General features: G+C 45.7%; 1 protein-coding gene across 2 annotated transcripts in view; it reads right to left on the bottom strand.

The window, feature by feature from the left end:
* The window catches only part of ABCG4 (ATP binding cassette subfamily G member 4), a 113,864-nt gene extending 95,703 nt beyond the window's left edge, over positions 1–18,161 (bottom strand). For both annotated transcript variants that reach the window (XM_068242852.1, XM_068242853.1), the window contains exons 1-2: positions 18,124–18,161; positions 1,795–2,139 (exon numbers count right to left, since the gene is read on the bottom strand). The gene's annotated coding sequence lies outside the window, so the exon portion shown is untranslated. The remainder of the gene's footprint in view (positions 1–1,794; positions 2,140–18,123) is intronic.
* Between the last annotated feature and the right edge of the window lie 6,888 nt (positions 18,162–25,049).

Raw genomic sequence — 25,049 nt, 5'->3', positions numbered from 1 at the left:
AAGTACATCACCAGGATTCCTGTCAGTCCGTGCATGCGCTCCATAGTTTACACTTACTGCTTTGCCACAGACTTGCATTACTGCATAAACTGTGCGGTATCCATGGATCATGCAGTAACACACGGATGACTTTGTGGTCATTTTTGTAAAGAAATGTAAATGCTAGATAAAAATAAAATCAAAACTGCTTTCATCAGTAACACATGTCGCTACAACGTCTGATCTGGAGTTAATGACCCCCACATCTCTGGGTTCCCCTACAGGTGCAGGAGCTGCTCCCCTATTATGTTCCTGCAAACTGTCCTCATCAGCTTCCCTATCAGTCAGGGAAGACAACCATTATTAATATCAATGTTTTTCTTGTTTAGGATCATCATTTTCGATGGTGCTGCACAATATCAAGGACAAATAATATAAAGGCATACAAAGTTCATGAATAATGCAAATCAATGCTTATGTATAGCCACAAATATAAAAATTGAGTCACTGGGAGTGTTTGAGAGATGTTTGTTTGGTGATGGCCTTACCTGACCTCTTACAACAGAACTTGTAATTTCCTAAAGAAAACAGCAGCTTTGCTAGTCGGGCAGCACGGTGGCGTAGTGGTTAACACTCTCACCTTACAGCACTGAGTGAGAGTCCCCAGATTGAATCCCAGCCAGGGCACTATCTACACAGAGTTTGTATGTCCTCCCTGTGTCTGCGTGGTCCCAGCCAGGGCACTATCTGCTCAGAGTTTGTATGTTCTCCCTGTGTCTGCGTGGGTTTCCTCAATGCACTCAGGTATCCCTCCACATCGCAAAAACATACAGATAACTTAAAGGGGAACTGAAGTAAGAGGTATACAGAGGCTGCCATATTTATTTCCTTTTAATCAATACCAGTTGCCTGGCAGCCCTGCTGGTCTATTTCTCTGCAGTAGTATCTGAATAACACCAGAAACAAGCATGCAGCTAGTCTTGTCAGATCTGACTTTAAAGTCTGAAACACCTGATCTGCTGCATGCTTGTTCAGGGGCTATGGCTAATAGTATTAGAGGCAGAGGATCAGCAGGGCTGCCAGGCAACTGGTATTGATTAAAAGGAAATAAATATGGCAGCCTCCGTATACCTCTTACTTCAGTTCCCCTTTAAGTGGCTTTTCCCTAAAATTGGTCCTCGTCTATAGGATACATACTGTACACAGACATATGACTTAGGGACAATAAAGTGACAGGACAATATGCACTGTACAGCGCTGTGGAGAATGTTTGTACTTTATAAGTAATAATAACAATATGATCATTTTCACATTCACCTTTCACTGAAGATTTTGTACTCGGCTTCTTATTTTTTTTCTGCTGTTTCTATGGAGGTTTATGACAGGTTTGCATTTGGAGTAACTTTGGGGACACCTGATTGCCTCCTGCCTCACCCCATTGCTTTCTGCCACTGAAGGGTTAAGTATGTGAGAATGTTTTGTATCATCTGAATGCCTGGAACACAGAATACATTCTGTTCTAATCTCTCCTCCTTGTCACAAGGAGTACACAGGCATAAATATTACTGATAACTGCAAATGGCATCCTGAACATTTCTGCTGTCACCCAGAGTGTAGCCCAGATGGTCTGCACTCAATCATCCCGACTTATCTGTGAAAACCCCCCACACCTCACCCTGGCTAGATGTACCACTCCTCATGCAGACATCCCATCCTCCATAACCCTGTTCTGCGTCAACACCCACCAGCATCCCTGCCCTGGCCACAGTGCAAACACTCATTATAAACACTGATTGTATGTATGGCAGTCCTCACCTTCAGGATTTCTGCGAGGTCAGCTCTTCCTGTTCACATCTTCCTCCTGCAGTCGCAGTTTTAATTGGCATCTACCCCGTGTGAATGAGGGAAAGAGGAGGGCTTTAGTGGCAGTAAATGCACAGAAGCAGATTGGAGCCAGAATCTCCTGTAATAGCTTGCATATCATCCATGTTTATAGCAGATGTAGAAGATGTGTCCCGTTCATTCCCCAGGCTGATGTCGCTGTTCAGATGTCAGCGATTCACTGTAGGTTGGTCCTGATGCAGACAGAGCCCTCATCTGGAAGGCAGCAGAGGTTGGGCTTCAGCACAGCTCTTCTTAAAGTTATAGAACATCCTTAACCTATGGATGCAGGCAATAACTTTCTCAGAGAAAAAATATATATACTGTACATACAAACAAACATAAATAAGAGCAGATTTTCATTCTATGAGTAGGCAGAAGGAGGAAGATGGTAGTTTATCTGGAGTCCGCTGTTATTGACCATCCCCCTACCTAAGCAGGTTTATCCTTATGATGTTGGGCAAGAGGTCTATAGGTGCCCATTAACAGTACAATGTTTATGAGTGGTTTTACATTTCAATCACAAAAGATTAAAAACGATAATATAATCAATCGTATATAGCTAGTTGAATATTTCGATAAGATAAATCAAGTCAAATCATATAAAAAATGGTATGAGCGATTGCTTGTGATAGATTAAAACCGTTCAATCAGATATAGCTATATAGATATATACATACACACTAGAGGTGTACCGAACGGTTCGCCGGCGAACGGTTCCAGGCGAACATTGGGGGTTCGCGGTCGCCTGCGCCAGGCGAACTTTTCCGGAAGTTCGATTCGCCCCATAATGCACTATGAGGGTCAACTTTGACCCTCTGCATCACAGTCAGCAGGCACATTGTAGCCATTCAGGCTACAGTAAGCCCTGGAGCCCCACCCCCCCCCTTATATAAGGCAGCCTCCGGCGGCCATTACAGTCACTCGTGTGCCTGCTAGAGAGAGGAAAGGGACAGCTGCTGCAGACTTTTTCTCTTAGGGACAGATTAGTTCGGTTCTAGGCTGCTTTGCTTGTTCCTGACTGATTAATATTGCTTTTAAAGCACCCAGCAACAGCTCTTTTCAGAGCTCAACCTGTACATTTTTTTTTTGACACTTTTGTTGCATGCACAGTCTTGCTAATTGATAGTGTGTGTGCCACTGCCAGCAGCCCAGCACATTCAGTGACTGACTGCCTGTGTGTGTGACAGGGAGCTGCACATTGTACTACCCAGTACTGCATATACCCCAGTACCTGTTGTGTTTACTTAACCCACCTCATCACTGCATATACCTAGCTTTGTGTTGAGTGAACCCAGCTCACTGCATCTAACTACCCAGTACCTGTTGTGTTTACTTAACCCACCTCATCACTGCATATACCTAGCGTTGTGTTGAGTGAACCCAGCTCACTGCATCTAAGTCTAACTACCTGTTGTGTTGAGTGAGAACCCACCTCACTGCATCTTAAGTACCTTTACTGTATACTGTTCAGTGAACCCAGCTCACTGCATCTAACTACCCAGTACCTGTTGTGTTTACTTAACCCACATCATCACTGCATATACCTAGCATTGTGTTGAGTGAACCCAGCTCACTGCATCTAACTACCTGTTGTGTTGAGTGTGAACCCACCTGGTCACCTCACTGCATCTAACTACCTGTTGTGTTGAGTGAGAACCCACCTCACTGCATCTTAAGTACCTTTACTGTTGAGTGAACCCAGCTCACTGCATCTAACTACCTGTTGTGTTGAGTGTGAACCCACCTGGCCACCTCACTGCATCTAACTACCTGTTGTGTTGAGTGAGAACCCACCTCACTGCATCTTAAGTACCTTTACTGTTGAGTGAACCCAGCTCACTGCATCTAACTACCCAGAACCTGTTGTAGCAAGTAGAAAAAAGTATCCGGGCACCAACAGCAGCAGTAATGCTAGTACACCTTTAATACATCCCCAAACCGCTTGACATACAGGTAAAGCCTAACAGCCGTTTCACAGGAAAAACCTGCTTCTTCAGAGGAAACCAAAAGCAAAGTGACACAAACAGGAACATACTTAAATACAATACAATAAGATTCGTAGGCTTACCACACCTCTTACTACCGCCCCACCGCCGAGCGTGCGTTCGTATCCGCGCACCGCCCCGAGCCACTAGCTCCATGCATAGTCCCATGAGTCACTTCCGGGTGGATCGTTCAGACGTTCGTCTGATTGGTTGTGGAGGTGTCATGTGACTACCTCATCACTTCCGCCCGTTTATGGTAACCAGTGGTATCGGTGAAGGGAGGAGTCGGCATCTAGTAACCTAGGCGACCAGGAGAGGTAGCGTGGCGTGCTTGGAATTACAAAAACAGAACAGAAAACAGCCTTATTAAAAGCAATTATACATAGCAGCGTTAAAACAACATTGGTACATAAAAATATATATAGACTAATCACCAGGGTAAGCCTAAATGACCTAATAGATAAAGATACAGAAAACGAGGAGGGAATCAGAAGAGGGCAATCGCGTTTAGCCCACACCCTTCCAGTTAATTGAAGCATGGCTGAACTAAAGTACAGTTCACTAGAACCACTGTGGGGAGATATTCCCCTAAAGCAGTATAACCTCGGACACGTAAGGTTCCCATCCTTCCATGGATATAGGGTGACAGTGAAGCATACCGTTATGTTTCACTCAGGGCTGACGGATAAAAGGAAACGAGGGAGGGATCTTAAGATACCAATAGTGTATTACAGGAGGGGGAAAAAACAAGGGGAATGAGGAGGAGGAGCATAGAGAAATAATAAACATGGAGGAGATATAAGGGAAGGAACAGGAGGGGAGAACCAATTACAGTATATACATTAAAACATGTAAAGGGCAACTGTATACAATCTTAACCCATTACATTAACCATGTTTGTCTAAGAAACACCACAATTCATTGCGTTCATTAAGCCCAAGATTTCCACATGCATTAGTAAGCAATATCAGTTTCACTTCCTCTCTACGGAGGCATTGTTCTCGATTGCCCCCTCTGTGTGGGGTTTCCACTATTTTGAGACCACAGAAGCGTAGGCAGTCCGCGTTCCCATTGTGGCTGTCTCTCACGTGGGATATAAGTCTTCCTGCCCCTTTCCCTGTCTCTATTGATTTATAGTGTTCCTGGAAGCGTTGTTTAATGGGTCTTGTTGTTTCCCCAATATAAAATCTCCCACATGGGCAGGTAACTGCGTATACCGCAAATCGAGATCCGCAGTGGATAAAATCCCTATACGTGATCTTGTAGCCCCCCAGCGTTATAGTTTTACCTGGGATCATTTGGTGACAATGTGTGCAGTTAAGACAGCGAAAATTGCCAGATGGCTTCATACTTGTCAGCCAGTCTGGTTCCCTTTTGGTCTGGAATTCGCTGTTTACCACCCAGTCACCAATTGTACGGGCTCTTCGAAAGGTGACCAGAGGTCTTTCACTCAAATGCAGTTCCATTTCTGAGTTCCCCTTCAGCCTGTTCCAGTTTTTATTTATTGCCTCTTTAATCCTTGGTGCCATCGCGGGCTATAATCAAAGATAAAGGGAACCTTGCTTTTAGAGGTAGCTATTCCTGTTTTGGACCTCCTTCTTTTCTTTTTCAACAAATCTTCCCTTCTCCTTTCATTTGCTCTATTATAAGCCTCCATTAGAATTTGCAATGGGTAACCCCGGGCCAAGAACCTCCTTGCTAGTTCTTTGCTTTGCTCCACAAATTCTACCTGTTTGCTGTTGTTCCTTTTCAGCCTTAGGAACTGGCTATAAGGTATGCCATCCAGGACATGCCGAGGGTGGTAACTAGAATAGGCCAGCAGAGAGTTAGTTGCTGTAGCCTTGCGGTGGCCCTTAGACAGAAGATTTAAGAGCGTTAATCTACCCCAAATCTGACCAGAATTTGACACTACCTCTAAAAGCAAGGTTCCCTTTATCTTTGATTATAGCCCGATGGCACCAAGGATTAAAGAGGCAATAAATAAAAACTGGAACAGGCTGAAGGGGAACTCAGAAATGGAACTGCATTTGAGTGAAAGACCTCTGGTCACCTTTCGAAGAGCCCGTACAATTGGTGACTGGGTGGTAAACAGCAAATTCCAGACCAAAAGGGAACCAGACTGGCTGACAAGTATGAAGCCATCTGGCAATTTTCGCTGTCTTAACTGCACACATTGTCACCAAATGATCCCAGGTAAAACTATAACGCTGGGGGGCTACAAGATCACGTATAGGGATTTTATCCACTGCGGATCTCGATTTGCGGTATACGCAGTTACCTGCCCATGTGGGAGATTTTATATTGGGGAAACAACAAGACCCATTAAACAACGCTTCCAGGAACACTATAAATCAATAGAGACAGGGAAAGGGGCAGGAAGACTTATATCCCACATGAGAGACAGCCACAATGGGAACGCGGACTGCCTACGCTTCTGTGGTCTCAAAATAGTGGAAACCCCACACAGAGGGGGCAATCGAGAACAATGCCTCCGTAGAGAGGAAGTGAAACTGATATTGCTTACTAATGCATGTGGAAATCTTGGGCTTAATGAACGCAATGAATTGTGGTGTTTCTTAGACAAACATGGTTAATGTAATTTGTTAAGATTGTATACAGTTGCCCTTTACATGTTTTAATGTATATGTTACGGCCAGAACCCGAAGTTTGGCCAGAACTAGAAGTGGCCGGCCACTTCGGGTTCTGGCCGGCCAATGCGCGAACTGGCCGCTGCGCTGCGGCCAATGTGAGAAATGAAACAATTCCTGTAAGGTTAATGTGATGTTGTGGCCGCAGCGCAGCGGGCAAAATGTATCACACATCTTTACTTTATTCAATGGCATTAAGCCGCCCGGCTTTTTCCTCTGCCTCTCTCTCCTCCTCCCCCCGCCTCTCTCTCCTCCCCCCCCGCCTCTCTCTCTCCTTCTCTTATGGGCACAGCCGGGCGGGGACACGCGTGTCCCTCCGGAGTCGTTCGTCGCGGCAGGGGAATCCTGCCGTTCTTGCAGAGCGGGTGCTGGCAGAAGCAATGTCTGCAGCCTCCCCGCTCTGCTCTCCTGCCGCGAGGAACGACTCTCCTGGACACGCGTGTCCCCGCCCGGCTGCCCATAAGAGAAGGGGAGAGAGAGGCGGGGGGGGGGGGAGGAGAGAGAGGCAGAGGAAAAAGCCGGGCGGCTTAATGCCATTGAATAAAGTAAAGATGTGTGATACATTTTGCCCGCTGCGCTGCGGCCACAACATCACATTAACCTTACAGGAATTGTTTCATTTCTCACATTGGCCGCAGCGCAGCGGCCAGTTCGCGCATTGGCCGGCCAGAACCCGAAGTGGCCGGCCACTTCTAGTTCTGGCCAAACTTTGGGTTCTGGCCGTAACATATATACTGTAATTGGTTCTCCCCTCCTGTTCCTTCCCTTATATCTCCTCCATGTTTATTATTTCTCTATGCTCCTCCTCCTCATTCCCCTTGTTTTTTCCCCCTCCTGTAATACACTATTGGTATCTTAAGATCCCTCCCTCGTTTCCTTTTATCCGTCAGCCCTGAGTGAAACATAACGGTATGCTTCACTGTCACCCTATATCCATGGAAGGATGGGAACCTTACGTGTCCGAGGTTATACTGCTTTAGGGGAATATCTCCCCACAGTGGTTCTAGTGAACTGTACTTTAGTTCAGCCATGCTTCAATTAACTGGAAGGGTGTGGGCTAAACGCGATTGCCCTCTTCTGATTCCCTCCTCGTTTTCTGTATCTTTATCTATTAGGTCATTTAGGCTTACCCTGGTGATTAGTCTATATATATTTTTATGTACCAATGTTGTTTTAACGCTGCTATGTATAATTGCTTTTAATAAGGCTGTTTTCTGTTCTGTTTTTGTAATTCCAGGCACGCCACGCTACCTCTCCTGGTCGCCTAGGTTACTAGATGCCGACTCCTCCCTTCACCGATACCACTGGTTACCACAAACGGGCGGAAGTGATGAGGTAGTCACATGACACCTCCACAACCAATCAGACGAACGTCTGAACGATCCACCCGGAAGTGACTCATGGGACTATGCATGGAGCTAGTGGCTCGGGGCGGTGCGCGGATACGAACGCACGCTCGGCGGTGGGGCAGTAGTAAGAGGTGTGGTAAGCCTACGAATCTTATTGTATTGTATTTAAGTATGTTCCTGTTTGTGTCACTTTGCTTTTGGTTGCCTCTGAAGAAGCAGGTTTTTCCTGTGAAACGGCTGTTAGGCTTTACCTGTATGTCAAGCGGTTTGGGGATGTATTAAAGGTGTACTAGCATTACTGCTGCTGTTGGTGCCCGGATACTTTTTTCTACTTGCTACTATTGGATGTTGATGTACTGATCTGGAGGCACAACTTGGGTCACCTGTTACCCCCTACCTGTCTACAGTCCACTGTCATCTTGTGCCAATCAACCTCTACTTCTGTTTGTCCAGAACCTGTTGTGTTTACTTAACCCACCTCATCACTGCATATACCTAGCCTTGTGTTGAGTGAACCCAGCTCACTGCATCTAACTACCTGTTGTGTTGAGTGTGAACGCACCTGGCCACCTCACTGCATCTAACTACCTGTTGTGTTGAGTGAGAACCCACCTCACTGCATCTTAAGTACCTTTACTGTTGAGTGAACCCAGCTCACTGCATCTAACTACCTGTTGTGTTGAGTGTGAACCCACCTGGCCACCTCACTGCATCTAACTACCTGTTGTGTTGAGTGAGAACCCACCTCACTGCATCTTAAGTACCTTTACTGTTGAGTGAACCCAGCTCACTGCATCTAACTACCTGTTGTGTTGAGTGTGAACCCACCTGGCCACCTCACTGCATCTAACTACCTGTTGTGTTGAGTGAGAACCCACCTCACTGCATCTTAAGTACCTTTACTGTTGAGTGAACCCAGCTCACTGCATCTAACTACCTGTTGTGTTGAGTGTGAACCCACCTGGCCACCTCACTGCATCTAACTACCTGTTGTGTTGAGTGAGAACCCACCTCACTGCATCTTAAGTACCTTTACTGTTGAGTGAACCCAGCTCACTGCATCTAACTACCTGTTGTGTTGAGTGTGAACCCACCTGGCCACCTCACTGCATCTAACTACCTGTTGTGTTGAGTGAGAACCCACCTCACTGCATATAGCTAGCATACCCCCGAGATGGACAAAATGGACAAACCAGGTAGAGGAAGAGGTAGAGGCAGACCCAGAGGAAGGCCACCAGGCACGGGCAGGTCTGTGGCTGTGCGAGGTGGTGTTGCTGTGATTTCATGCGGACCTGCCCCAAAATACAGTGCTCAGAAGAAGGCACGTGCCATCACTTCCCAAAATCGTGAGGAGGTGATTGAGTATTTAACACAGAACACCTCATCTCCCGCAGCCACCAGCGCTACAACAAGCACCACATCCGCTGCATTTGACACTTCGCAGGAGTTATTTGGTGGTGGTGGTGAAATCACTGATTCCCAGCCACTACTGCAACAACAACAAGAAGGCGCAGGTACACCACCTCATACGTCTGAGTTAGGTGGCGATAGTATGGACGTAACGTGTGTGGATGGGGATGATGGTGGACCACCTGAAGTTGGTGCACTTGAGGAGGTGTCTGAGGAAAGCGCAGCTGGCCAGGAGGATTATGATGACGATTATACGGATACCACATATGTTCCCGGTAGAGGAGATGACCAGGGGGACAGTTCAGAGCAGGAGTCAGAGAGGAGTAGGAGGAGACAACTCCATGATAGAAGCAGAGGGAGCTCGTCCTTAGAAACAGCTGGGGGCAGTGTCCGGTGCCATGTATCGCCAGCTATGGCAAGGGAGCACACATGCCCTTCAACGTCAGCTGCTGCTGATGCCACCGTAGCGCCATCAGCCCAGGGGGGCTCAGCGGTTTGGAAATTTTTTCACGTGTGTGTCTCAGATCGGAGCAAAGCCATCTGTTGTCTCTGCCAGCAAAAATTGAGCCGTGGAAAGGCCAACTGTCACGTAGGGACAAGTGCTTTACGAAGGCACCTGGAGAGAAGGCACAAACAGCTATGGCAAGAACACCTGAGGAAAAGAAGCACCCCTCAAAAGACAAGCAGCGGAGAACAACCGTGGCAGCCGTCACAGGGGGCTTCTGCTGCTCCACGTTCCCATGGTATTGTTCGTGGCTGGGGGGAGGAAGAATGGATACACTTTTAAACAATTTAAAAATACAACCATCTAAACTTTCAATTTAAAAATACAACCATCTAAACTTTCAAACAATTTAAAAATACAACCATCTAAACTTTCAAACAATTTAAAAATACAACCATCTATCATTTTCAAAAAATTTAAAAAAAGGGCAAAAAAACTTGCCCTCCGTAAAACATTCTTGGCAAATGCTTTCGACTTGGTTTGTCTTCCGCTGGCTCAAGGGTCCATCTGACCACAGATGCCTGGTCTGCAAAGCACGGTTAGGGCAGCTACAGCATGGGTCTCAGCAGGCTCCCACTTCGGGCCGCAATCCAACCTTCATTCCCCGCGGTGACAATGGCAGACTTGCCCTCCATAACGGATTCCCGTTAAAGGATTTAAAGTTAATTCATTTCAAATACACAGCAGGGCCTCGAAAGTCCGCCTCCTGTATTGTTATTTTTAGTCACTACCTCGGTTCGGGCGTGCATGCCTACCTGCTGCCCTCCTTGGATGTGTAGTGGTAGCCGTTTCTCAGGCTCCACACCGGATTCCATCCCTCATTTCCCGGCCATTACCCGGGGTCACAAATGACAGACTTGCCCGCCTCCATATGATTCTCGTGAAAGGAATGTGGTGTCATCTTTGCCCGCCATAACTGGATCTCGTTAAAGGATTTAAAGTACATTCATTTCAAATACACAGCAGGGCCTCGAAAGTCCGCCTCCTGTATTGTTATTTTTGGTCACTACCTCGGGGCGGGCGTGCATGCCTACCTGCTGCCCTCCTTGGATGTGTAGTGGTAGCCGTTTCTCAGGCTCCACACCGGATTCCATCCCTCATTTCCCGGCCATTACCCGGGGTCACAAATGACAGACTTGCCCGCCTCCATATGATTCTCGTGAAAGGAATGTGGTGTCATCTTTGCCCGCCATAACTGGATCTCGTTAAAGGATTTAAAGTACATTCATTTCAAATACACAGCAGGGCCTCGAAAGTCCGCCTCCTGTATTGTTATTTTTGGTCACTACCTCGGGGCGGGCGTGCATGCCTACCTGCTGCCCTCCTTGGATGTGTAGTGGTAGCCGTTTCTCAGGCTCCACACCGGATTCCATCCCTCATTTCCCGGCCATTACCCGGGGTCACAAATGACAGACTTGCCCGCCTCCATATGATTCTCGTGAAAGGAATGTGGTGTCATCTTTGCCCGCCATAACTGGTTCTCGTTAAAGGATTTAAAGTACATTCATTTCAAATACACAGCAGGGCCTCGAAAGTCCTCCTCCTGTATTGTTATTTTTGGTCACTACCTCGGGGCGGGCGGGCGTGCATGCCTGCCCGCTGCCCTCCTTGGATGGTAGTGGTAGCCGTTGCTCAGGCTCCACACCGGATTCAAACCTCTCATTCCCCGGCCATTACCCGGGGTCACAATGGCAGACTTGCCCGCCTCCACAGGATTCTCATTGTAGCGGTACTGAACAAGTACACAGCAAGTAGAAAATGTAAATTAAAAACAAAACGTAAGCTTTTTAACAATGCCATGGAAAGTTGAGAAGGAAGTCACACATTACCTGACATCACTGAGTGAGGAAGAGCAATCACGCCATGTTGCGCAGTAGTCCAGCATGGCCGTCACTACACAAACAGCTGTTTGCGGTGCGTTACACAGTTAGTGATTTTTCACCGGGACTTTTGGCATGTATCCCACTCTGCCATGCCCCTCTCCAGGTGTTAGACCCCTTGAAACATCTTTTCCATCACTTTTGTGGCCAGCATAATTTTTTCTATTTTTCAAAGTTCGCCTCCCCATTGAAGTCTATTGCGGTTCGCAAATTTTTCCACGAACCGAACCTTCTGCGGAAGTTCGCGAACCCGGTTCGCGAACCGAAAATCGGAGGTTCGCGACATCTCTAATACACACATATGCCGCCCTTTATTATTCATACCCCTTGCAAACAAGTTATTGTTTGACGGGAAATGACATAGGTGTCTCCCAAAAGATAATAAGGCAATGTACAAGAGGCATTTATTTGGGGGGGGGGGACATTTCTCAGCTTTTATTTACATTTGAGCAAAAAGTGTCCAGTGCAAAATTATTCATACCCTTCACAAACTGTCACAGTCTGTGGGAAAATCCAAAGTTCTATACTATTCCTAATAGTCCAAGCTGTTCTAAAGCATTCTAATTACCCTGATTAATTGGGAACACCTGTTTTAACTAATTCAACAGGTGAAAAAAGCAGCTCTCTGCAGTTGGTTTGTGGACAGACATGGCTAAGACAAAGGAGCTCAGTGAGGACCTGCGGCTGCGCATTGTGGCTGCTCACAAGTCACGAAAGAGCTACAAGGCCATTTCTAAATGTTTTCCAGTTCCAGTGGCTACAGTGCAAAGTATTATTAAAAAATACAAGATGTTCCGCACTGTGTAAAATCTCAGAGGACGTGGCTGGAAGCCAAAAGTGACACCTGTGCTGGCCAGGAGGATAGTGAGAGAGGTGAAAAAGAAACCAAGGATCACCGCCAAGGCAGAGGCGTAGCTAGGGTTTTCAGCGCCCGGGGACAAAGACTATTAATGCGCCCCCTAAGGTGAAGGGTCGTGACCAAATGTGGGCGTGGTTATGGGTGCTCCACATTTGGTCACGCCCCTTCAAATGTACATGGAGGTTAGCAGGCTCACGCTCACCCACCCTCCCTCAGTATGTACCTTCCAGCATGTTCCAAGACAAATTCAGCGATCATGAGCCCCCCCCATCAAGACAAACTCCGCAATCATGAGTAAACATGAGGCCCCCAACATGACCAACTCAGCAATCATGAGGCCCCCAACAAGACAAATTTAGCAATCCTGAGGCCCCCAACAAGACAAATTCAGCAATCATGAGGCCCCTAACAAGACAAATTCAGCAATCATGAGGCCCCTAACAAGACAAATTCAGCGATCTTGAGGCCCCCAACAAGACAAATTCAGTAACCATGAGGCCCCCAACAAGACAAATTCAGCAGTCATGAGGCACATAAATATACAGCATTTTGACATAAATAGGCAGAATGCCCCCTTAATATGGTAGACACCTCTCACCTGGCAGCAGTTCCCCAAAATACACTCAATCTGACAGCAGTGCTTCCCCAAAAATAGGTAGCCCCAGGTCTATAGGTGTCCCCAGAATAGGTGGCCAGCAGTATAGATGTCCCCAGAACAGGTAGCCAGGGGTAGAGATGTCCACAGAACAGGTAGCCAGGGGTATATGTGCCCAGTATATGTAGGCAGGGGTATGTGTCCCCAGTATATGTAGCCAGAGGTATATGTGCCCAGTATATGTAGCCAGGGGTATATATGCCCAGTATATGTAGCCAGGGGTATATATGCCCAGTATATGTAGCCAGGGGTATATGTGCCCAGTATATGTAGCCAGGGGTATATGTACCCAGTATATGTAGGCAGGGGTATATGTGCCCAGAGTAGGTAGCCAGGGGTATATGCCCAGTATATGTAGGCAGGGGTATATGTGCCCAGAGTAGGTAGCCAGGGGTATGTGCCCAGAGTAGGTAGCCAGGGGAATATGTGCCCAGAGTAGGTAGCCAGGGGTATATGTGCCCAGAGTAGGTAGCCAGGGGTATATGCCCAGTATATGTAGGCAGGGGTATATGTGCCAAGAGTAGGTAGCCAGGGGTATATGTGCCCAGAGTAGGTAGCCAGGGGTATATGTGCCCAGAGTAGGTAGCCAGGGGTATATGTGCCCAGAGTAGGTAGCCAGGGGTATATGCCCAGTATATGTAGGCAGGGGTATATGTGCCCAGAGTAGGTAGCCAGGGGTATATGTGCCCAGAGTAGGTAGCCAGGGGTATATGTGCCCAGAGTAGGTAGCCAGGGGTATATATGCCCAGAGTAGGTAGCCAGGGGTATATATGCCCAGAGTAGGTAGCCAGGGGTATATGTGCCCAGAGTAGGAAGCCAGGGGTATATGTGCCCAGAGTAGGTAGCCAGGGGTATATATGCCCAGAGTAGGTAGCCAGGGGTATATGTGCCCAGAGTAGGTAGCCAGGGGTATATGTGCCCAGAGTAGGTAGCCAGTGGTATATGTGCCCAGAGTAGGTAGCCAGGGGTATATGTGCCCAGAGTAGGTAGCCAGGGGTATATGTGCCCAGAGTAGGTAGCCAGGGATATATGTCCAGTATATGTAGGCAGGGGTATATGTGCCCAGAGTAGGTAGCCAGGTCAGGTGTCCCCCTCCCCAGCAGGAGGGGAGCAGCGCGGAGAAGAGCTGCTCTCCCTTCCTCGCTGTCCCCTCCAATGTCCGGGTGGCTGGCAGCGGCGGGCGGAACTTACCTCCGTCTCGTCGCAGAGCCGGATGGATCTGCCACTACTCTGGTCTGGTCCAGACCAGAGCAGTGGCTGCGCACCCGAACTTCCGCCCGGCGCTGGAGCGAGACGGAGGTGAGTTCCGCCCGCCGCTGCCAGCCAAGAGCCACCCGGACATTGGAGGGGACAGCGTGGGAGGGAGAGAGCACCTAAGGTGAGGGAAGGAGGGGGGATATGGCCCCCCTTCCCCACCGTCCGCACAGCTCTCCCTCTTCTCTGCGCTGCTCCCCTCCCCTCAAAAAAAAAAAAAAAAACCCCGCAGCTCAGCCAGGCGGAGGGCGCCCTTGGGGACCAGGCGCCCCGGGGCACTCGTCCTACCCCGACCCCCCCTAGCTCCGCGCCTGCGCCAAGGCCATCCTTGTGAATTTGGGCTCTGCTGGTGGCAATGTTTCAAGGCAGACAATCAGATGCAGATTGCAGACCAAGGAGGACACCACTTCTCCAGATAAGGCACACAAAAGCTTGCTTGGCCTTTGCAGATGCTCATCTGGACAAAGAAGAAGACTTCTGGGGCAATATGCAATTCCCTTTTTCTCCTGAGTTTTCTCCTAGGAGATCATTTTTCATCTTCAATTTAAAATAACTTTTCAGAACTTTGGAATGGAAAAAAGCACCAAAAAGTAGGTGAAAAAGGTCTATCAAAGTTATTTTTAACATTTTCTTGCTTGCTTTGTGATTTTAAAGGCATTTTACTGACAACTTTAAAAATATCACCTAGGTAAAAACTCAGGTGAAAAGGTGAATTGCATATGGGCCCTGTGGTCTTCTGTGTTATGGTCAGATAAAACAAAAATTGAATTGTTTGGTCACAATGATGTGGCACATGGATTCTGTAGAAAAAAAAAGTTAATCTGGCTAGAAATAAAAACTGAAAGCTAAATTTGATTAAAATCTCTATATGTCTTCTTAACCCTCCTGGCGGTATAAAAAAATACGCCAGGAGGCAGCGCGGCAGTTTTTTTTTAATTTTTTTTTTTCTATATCATGTAGCGAGCCCAGGGCTCGCTACATGATAGCCGCTGCTCAGCGGCATCCCCCGCCCTCTTAGATCGCCTTCGGCGATCTCCGATCAGGAAATCCCGTTCAAAGAACGGGATTTCCTGGAGGGCTTCCCCCGTCGCCATGGCGACGGGCGGGATGACGTCACTGACGTCGGGTCGTCATTGGGAGTCCCGGGCCACCCCTCAGCGCTGCCTGGCACTGATTGGCCAGGCAGCGCATGGGGTCTGGGGGGGGGGGGGGCCGCGCGCCGCACCGTATAGCGGCGATCGGGCGCGCGGCGGCGGCGATCGGGGTGCTGGCGCAGCTAGCAAAGTGCTAGCTGCGTCCAGCAAAAAAAAAATTAAACAAATCGGCCCAGCAGGGCCTGAGCGGCACCCTCCGGCGGCTTACCCCGAACTACGTTCGGGGTTACCGCCAAGAAGGTTAAGTGGAGGCGCTATATAAATAAAGTGTGTATAATTTTAGGCATATTTCTAAAGTATTGACACTCCAATTCTAATACTGTTTAGAGCAGTGATGACTAACCTTAGCACTCCAGCTGTGGTGGAACTACAAGTCCCATTAGGCTTTGCAATACTCTGACAACTCTAAGCATAACTCGGGGAGGCAGAGGCATGATGGGATTTGTAGTTTTGGCACAGCTAGAGGGAAGCAGGAAATTTGGGCGCATGAGGCAGGTGGACAAAAAGGGCGCCGCCATTCACTCCCATAATAAATATCGTTTAAATCGGCGCCCAACAGGAAAAAAGGGCGCCGGAGAAAAATAACGTTTTAAAAGCGGCGCCCGGAGACTTTTTTAATGTTTTATAACTGTTTCTCATGATTACACATTATTTAATGATTTATAATTTTTAAAACATTATTTTTAAACAAAAAACAGTACAATATTTTTTAAAACATTACTTTTAAACGAAAAACCGTACAATTTTTTTTTCTCATTTTTAAACGAAAAACCGCACCATATTTTTTTAAAACGTTATTAATGCTTATCACAGGGGGGTCTTAGGTTTAGGCACCAACAGGGGGGTCTTAGGTTTAGGCACCAACAGGGGGGGTCTTAGGGTTAGGCACCAACAGGGGGGTCTTAGGGTTAGGCACCAACAGGGGGGTCTTAGGGTTAGGCACCAACAGGGGGGTCTTGGGGTTAGGCACCACCAGGGGGGTCTTAGGGTTAGGCACCAACAGGGGGGTCTTAGGGTTAGGCACCAACAGGGGGGTCTAGGGGTTAGGGATAGGTACAGGGAGGGTTCTGTGTGAGAGTAGGGTTAGGTATAGCTTTAGTAAAATTCTTATTAATGTTTTATAAAACGTTATTATAAATTTCAATTTTTAAACAGGGAAGATTAACGTTTTTAAAATTGCCGATTTTATACACATTATTTAATGATTTATAACTTTATAAAACATTATTTTTAAACGAAATATAACACAATTTTTTTTAAACGTTATTCATGATTATCTTTTAAAACCCTGCGCCCTTTTTTCCCGGCGCCCTTTTTTAACGTACGCCAGCTTGAGTGCCAAGGTTAGCCATCACTGGTTTATAGCATTAGCTCTCTCACATATGCAGTAAACCTCTACTAGTCTTTCTCTAGAGTGTCTCGCCATCTTGTGGCCAAAAAGGGATAGTAAATGTGGCTATTAGAAATCTGAGTCTACACCATCATATACTATTTTGAAGAACAGTGCTTAAAGGGGAACTGAAGAGAGAGGTATATGGAGGCTGCCATGTTTACTTCCTTTTAAGCAATACCAGTTGCCTGGCAGCCCTGCTGATCCTCTGCCTCTAATCTTATTATCCATAGCCCCTGAACAAGCATGCAGCAGATTAGGCGTTTCAGACTTTAAAGTCAGATGTGACAAGACTAGCTGCATGCTTGTTTCTGTTATTATTTAGCTACTACTGCAGAGAAATAGACCAGCAGGGCTGCCAGGCAACTGGTATTGATTAAAAGGAAATAAATATGGCAGCCTCCGTATACCTCTTACTTCAGTTCCCCTTTAAAATGAACCTGAAGAGCCTTATGGTGGCTGCCAGATTTAATCCTTTTTAAACAATACCAGTTGCCTGGTGACCTACTGACCATTTTGGCATCAGTAGTGTCTGACTTACACACCATAAACAAGCATGTGGCTTAAAGTATAAGAGGCAGAGGATCAGCAGTAAAGGCAGGCAATGTGCATTGTTTAAAAGGAAATCAATATGGCAGCATCCATATTCACTTTAAGTGTGCTTTAAGCAAATGGAAGATAAGTGAATATACATATTTAAACTGAAATTTGGAAGAACAATAAAAAGCATTCTAAAACATATGCTACTACCTGTATTGTATATATCAAACGTAATGCATGGTGTTAATACATAAACAAATAAGCCAATCATGTTAAATCATCTTTAAAAATAATATTTACTCAAACTAACGGAGAGCACTTCAATACATATGTGCTGGCTTAAAATCATGAATTAGATCTATAACAATTAGTTTTAAAATCAGCATTTAAACTTCTTGGTTCAAATCTTCATAACCCCATCTTAGTATTATAATATTGAGGTGTTCAAAGCAGCTCTCCCTGGACTTTCTGCTAGTTTTGGCCACATACTGGTACCCACAAAGACATTCAAGGAGATACACTGCAAATCTCATATCATAATTTAAAATGATTCTAATATGAAAATTACTTGCGGTATTTGACTACAAATTTCTCTACCATCCATCCATAAGAAGGCAGCCATAACACCTACCACATTTAAAAATGTTTTTGCTTGTGTACCAGTCGATATGCCAAGTGGTGAGGTTTAGGGAACATTAATCTCACGTGATCATCCTAATATGAGATGGGTTGAAGTTCTTGGCAATCCAAACACCTGCGGATGCAAGATGGAGGTTATTTTTTTGTAGGTCTGTACTCTACAAGGTGGCTGTTGTTAAGCTGACTACAGGCTACATTCACAGTGAAATATTGCAATGCATTGCGTTAGCAATGAGATATTATCCAGCGCACAATGCGACTTTACCTCTCCATTGCGTTTCTGTTTTTACTCACTACACACCATGTTATTGTAAATGTAGCCATGGGGGCCTCTGCAGATGATAAGCCACCTTTGGATGTTTGCTGGCCTTACAATTGTAGAAATAAATTTCTAAAAAGTGGCTAAAAAAGTGGCTTACTAGGAATTAACTAACAAACGAAACACAATTGCCAAGTCAGAGACTGTATGACATCAACACCATTCTACCTACAGACAACAGCCACAATTCACTAAGCTAATTTCCTGTCTTTAAACGGGAGCTGTCAGCCATACTAACTAAAATATCCCACATATATAAGTAGATAAATACTTGCTCTACTTGCATAACATAACACTGTCCATGTTTTGATTTTAGTGATTTTTCTATAGTAGAAAAAGACAAAATCCTTCTTAGGATTCTCCATTTTAACTGCGTCTATCTTGAAGCCAATCCTGATGTCATTTTCTCCCTTACTCTCCTCTGCCTGATTGTGTATGCAGTGCCCGCCCTCCTACCAGTCTTCAGGCACTCCCACCCAGCTCTGCAATAGAAAGTGTATTTTCTGAGCATGAGAAATATTGGCCAATCAGAGAGGAACAGAGGTGTGTGTGTGGGGAGGGAAACGGGAGGGAAAGAGGCTGCAGCCAATCAGGCTGCATTAGTTAAGTCTGAGGAGAAAGTAAAGACGCAAAAAAAGACAACCCAGCATGTTCTGCAACTTCCTTTGTGTGTACCAAATAAGAGTCAGGTAAACTGGGGAATGATCATTTATCAACAAGAAAAGTAATAGTGATTTTAACTTTTGGATTGCCTGATTAGCATCCTTATTACTTGTTTACCCGATAAAAATAAAGAATTAATTTTTTATTTTATGCACAACAGTTGCACTGTAATAATGATTGTGAGCTGTTTTTACTGTTATCACTATGGTGATAAACCATTTAGTATTCAGTAAGCAATTTACCTCAGGCAAGCCTTAACCCCCCTGGCAGTATGAAAAATTCCGCCAGGGGGCAGCGCAGCAGTTATTTTTATATTTTTTTTTTTCTAAATCATGTAGCGAGCCCAGGGCTCGCTACATGATAGCCGCTGCTCAGCGGCATCCCCCCGCCCGCTTCGATCGCCTTCGGCGATCTCCGATCAGGAAATCCCGTTCAAAGAACGGGATTTCCTGGAGGGCTTCCCCCGTCGCCATGGCGACGGGGCGGGATGACGTCAGGACGTCATTGGGAGTCCCGACCCACCCCTCGGCGCTGCCTGGCACAGATTGGCCAGGCAGCGCACGGGGTCTGGGGGGGGGGGGGGGGCGCGCCGCAACAGATAGCGGCGATCAGGCACGGGCCGGCGGCGATCAGAGTGCTGGCGCTGCTAGCAAAGTGCTAGCTGCGTCCAGCAAAAAAAAAAATTATGAAAATCGGTCCAGCAGGGCCTGAGCGGCACCCACCTCCGCTAAGGAGGTTAAACAAACAAACACACACACACACACTTTCTCCACTTCAATTCCCTATAGTTTTAAAATAAACAATGCTACTGTAAATAAAACCCACATATTTTATTTGTCCCGGTTATTGCAACATTTTTAAATTATGTCCCTAGTACAATGCATGGTGACAATATATTATTTTGAAATAAAGGTGTATTTGTTCTGTTTTGAGTTTTTAATAATTACAAGCCTTTATTTACATAACAGTAATATAATACAATACAATACAATAACATTTCTATAGCGCTTTTCTCCCATAGGACTCAAAGCGCTTAGGCTCTCTCAGATTCAGTAATTAGTAGGATGAAGTATTCACACAACAAAAGTTATATTTCTGCAAATGCCAGACTGAACAGGTGGGTTTTCAGTCTGGATTTAAACACGTCCAGGGATGGGGCTGTCCTGATCTGTTGAGGTAAGGAGTTCCAAAACGTAGGGGCAGCATGACAGAAGGCTCTGGGACCAAAAGTTTCTAAGTGGACTCTGGGTATGACTAGATTATTAGAACCTGTGGATCTGAGAATGCGGGGATTGCTTCGCAGCTGTAACATATCTTTCATGTATCCAGGGCCCAGATTATTCAGGGATTTAAATGTCAGTAGGCCGATCTTGAATAGGACCCTCCATTCTATAGGTAGCCAGTGAAGGGAATGCAGGACTGGCGTTATGTGGCAGTGACGGGGTTGGTTGGTTAGCAGTCTGGCAGCAGTATTCTGTATCAGCTGTAGGCGGTACAAGGCCTTTTTTGGAAGGCCAGTGTAGAGAGCATTGCAGTAGTCCAGTCGGGATGTGATGAAGGCGTGGACTAAGGTTGGCAGATCTTCTGGGGGTATGAGGTGCTTGATTTTTGCAATGTTCTTCAGGTGAAAATAGGATGATTTCACCACAGCAGAGGTTTGAGTTCTGAAGTTTAAATCCCCATCAATTAGAACTCCCAGGCTACGCACATGATCAGAGCTGCGTAGATCCGTGCCTCCTATTCCCAGTGGTGAAGACTGCAAGTTAAGTTGTTTTGTTATCATGCTCTGCCCTCCAATCAGAAGGACTTCAGTTTTGTCTGCATTTAGTTTCAGCCAGTTGTCATTCATCCATTGCTGTAGTTCACGTAAGCAGGCGTTTATAGTTAGAGTTGGGTCTGTCACACCAGGCTTGAAGGAAAGATATAGTTGGGTGTCGTCTGCATAGCAGTGGTATGTCAGGCCATGTTTTTGGATTAGTTTTCCCAGCGGTAACATGTAAATCGTGAAAAGCAGGGGAGAGAGGATTGAGCCCTGGGGCACCCCATACTTAAGTGTTACAGGGGTGGACAGGAAGGGCCCCATAGACACTTTGTGGGTTCTGCCACTCAAGAAGGATTGGAACCACTGAAGTACTATGCCATCAATGCCGCAGTATTCCTGTAGCCTGTTTATCAAGATGTCATGGTCAACTGTGTCAAAGGCTGCAGAAAGGTCTAGCAGTATGAGGATCGAGCACTCTCCTCTGTCTCTTGCCATGAGCAGGTGGTTGCATATTTGGATGAGGGCAGTTTCAGTGCTGTGGTGTTTCCTGAAGCCAGACTGGAATGGGTCATAACTGTTATTTTGTAGGATTCTGGCTTCTAGCTGGAGGTATACAGCTTTTTCAATTAGCTTTCCCAGAAAGGGGAGGTTAGAGACAGGTCTGTAGCTGGTCATTGCATCTGGGTCCAGGGAGGGTTTTTTGAGGAGAGGCCTGATGATTGCTTCCTTCAGTAAAGCAGGAAATATCCCTGATTGTAAGGAACAGTTAACAATTTTGAGGAATACCGGTACGAACAGGTCGGGGCAGTTCAACATGAACTGTGTTGGGCCAGGATCCAGGTCACAGGTAGTTAGGCGGACGTGAAGGAGGATGCTTGATGTGACTTCTTCATCAATTTCTTTGAAGTTTGACCAAGGTGTTACGTTGTCTCTGCTAATATATCCTCATGCCATACATAATAAAAAAACAGAGTCCCTAACATAACTATTTATGTATTTTTTTTCTTATTCTGTCCTTTTTCTTATTTTGTTTACTAATGGGTGATATTTATTTATTTATAATTAATGTAAAAAGGTAGAAAAGGGTGTAAAATGTAGTGTAAAATGTGTACTGGATTTTAATTTGTGTGTGTGTGTTTTCTTTTGTTTTACCACTAGTTGGCCTCACACACTTTCTGTGTGCTTAGAACAAGCACACAAACAGTGTTGTTACAGGAAAGATCATTTGCTTCTCGTTGAAGCCATAATCTTTCCTTTACAGGCTCCTTGATTGGTTCAAGGAACATTTCTTCCCTTTCACCAATCGTGACTTTTCGAGTCACACGGCGGGTGCACAGCAGTGGTGGAGGACATTTTAAAATGTCTGTTGGTCCGTTAAGAGAGACCAACAGGATGTTTTAAAATGACACGCAGTCAGCTAGTGGTTAAAATAAGGATTCTGTCCTTAAAGAGACACTTAAGCCAGAAAAAAGAGTTTTACTCACCTGGGGCTTCTACCAGCCCCCTGCAGCAGTCCTGTGCCCTCGCAGCCACTCACTAATCCTCTGGTCATTTCTAAGGAGTTATTTCTAAAGTTAAAGGGAACCTAAATGGAGAAGGATATGGATTTTTCCTTTTAAAGTAATACCAGTTGCCTGAATCTCCTGCTGATCCTGTGTCTAATACTTTTAGCCACAGACCATCAACAAGCATGCAGATCAGGTGCTCTGATTAAAGTCAGACTGGATTAACTGCATGCTTGTTTCAAGTGTGTGTTTCAGCCACTACTGCAGCCAAAGAGCTCAGCAGGACTGCCAAGCATTTGGTATTGTTTAAAAGGAAACATCCATATCCCTCTCAGCTAAGTTTCCCTTTAAAGAGACTCTGTAACAACATTTTCAGCCTTATTTCTTCTATCCTATAAGTTCCTATACCTGTTCTAATGTGGTCTGTCTTACTGCAGCCTTTCCGAGTTGCACAGTGGCTGTATTATATCTGTCATATAATCTAATCTTCTTTCCTCTGGCGGCTTTGTCGGGCTCAGATACTCAGGCAGGAATGTGCTGTCCTGCTTTTGATAGGGTAGAAGCTATACTTAAACTGTCAATTACAAGCGAGGATTGCAGCAGGGAGTGGCAGAAACAGCACAGAGAGGCCCAGGAGAACATAATGAAGAGAATGGTATGCTTGTTATTGTAAGAGTTTCAGAGTACAGATTCTCTTTAAGGTTTCAATGCTTAAGATAACTACAGAATTCTAAACTTAAAGACAGGATGTTAATCCACAGAGAGGGATGCAAGTGATAACAAATGTAATGTGTGTGAGGAATTATCACCTGGCCTGAGCTATCATTAAGTGGAGTGTTAACACAGACTACAATGTAAAGTGAAGCATTCTGAGCTGTCTGCTTTATTTTTTACTAGTTCATGCAGAAGGGGACTCTGCATATACACAGCAGGCACACAGAGAGGGAGGGAGAGAAAGACGCGCGCACGCACACGCACACGCACACGCGCACACGCACACACACACACACACACACACACACACACACACACACACACACACACACACACACACACACACACACACACACACACACACACACACACACACACACACACACACACACACACACACACACACACACCCTCTCCTTCCCTGGCTGTCCTATACAGGCTAACTGTAATCATCCTAGCAGCAGGCAAGGTGGAGCTACGTCCTGCCTGCTTGTGCTGCCTTATGATCTTAATAAATTGTAGCAAATGCCACCCAACTATCCCAGTGTGCACAGATTTAGCCCCAAAATTACTTGCAGATGAATGTAAATTATTTATGCTCATAAATCGAACTAAACATTATTTTCGCAAAAATAAATGCAAAAATATTGGCATTTTCGCTCTTTACTGGTTTTTATGACATGTTCGAAAGGGTCAATGTATCCTTCATAAAATTGGTATTGTATTTGTTCATACATGTTGCACTTTATGGTCTTAAATGCTCTTTAACCTAGATTATCACTATCCTAATACTACAACTAGCGGTATACAATATATTGTACAGTGTACACACAACGTCGAGCTATGTCTTTGGAATTATTTTCTATTGTGAAAATCATATGACTATGTACAGGTTCTTAGCTATAGGTCTCTGATTTTTCCCAGTTATTGTCTGATGAAGCGGGTTTGATCCTGCGAAACGCATTGCATTGTGGAGTTTATAAATAAATTTAATTGTTGACTTTTAAATCAACCAATTCAGTGTCTGCTTACTAGGGAGAAAAGTCCACCACTTACTCCTCTTTTAAACGATTTTTAAAGTTTTATCCTGTTATTGGCGCATCTGTTCCATCCTTGCTAAATTATTTACGTTTTGTGTACAAGAGTTAGTAGTATGTGCATTAAAATCATCTGTGTCCACCAGTGGCGTAGCTAAGGAGCTGAGGGCCCCGATGCAAGTTTTACAATGGGGCCCCCCAAGCACTTTATACATAACAATTGATACGGCTCACCAAAACCTGCCAATGGCAACTACAGTGTCAGAGGTGCAAGAAGGGGATGGGGAACAGCTAGTAAATGATTACCACTATTCAAAGTATCTATAGAAGTGATTATTATGAGCACAGGACCAATAGAGAGCTAATACTGCAGTTGAAGGAAGGCCTCTCGGGGCCCCTCTGGCCCAAGGGCCCCGATGCGGTCGCAACCTCTGCACCCCCTATTGCTACGCCCCTGGTGTCCACTATTAACTGCATTAGGTTTTCCATTTACATATGTACAACAGTGAGCTTACCATTTGATGCTAGCTTCAGGGCAGATAATATATACCGGTATTCACTACAGCACTGCCTCTAAGCAAACTCAAGAAGAAATAGCCACTCATGCTTTGCAACAGTTAATTAGCCTCCCTGTCTGTCGTTAATTACAGTAACTAAAGAACATCTCCGCCTGTCATCAACTGCAATAGCTGATAAACTTCCCTGCCAATCTGTAATTGCAGTAGAAAACAACCTGCCAACTAAGCATTGTGCCCTGGTCTGATTGGCACAAGACACTGCAAAGAATGTAATCAATTTGTGCAGTGTCTTTGCATTGTAAGGGGCACATACAGTATTCCTCACCTGCGCTGGCTTTGTGATGGCAAGCATTACAACAAATAGGCCATAGACAACTTCCTTGCAGGAAGTAAACAAAAC

Source organism: Hyperolius riggenbachi, chromosome 6 (genome assembly GCF_040937935.1).
Source record: "Hyperolius riggenbachi isolate aHypRig1 chromosome 6, aHypRig1.pri, whole genome shotgun sequence".
In the NCBI taxonomy this organism is placed as follows: domain Eukaryota; kingdom Metazoa; phylum Chordata; class Amphibia; order Anura; family Hyperoliidae; genus Hyperolius; species Hyperolius riggenbachi.
This window is presented reverse-complemented; position numbering and strand designations above follow the sequence as displayed.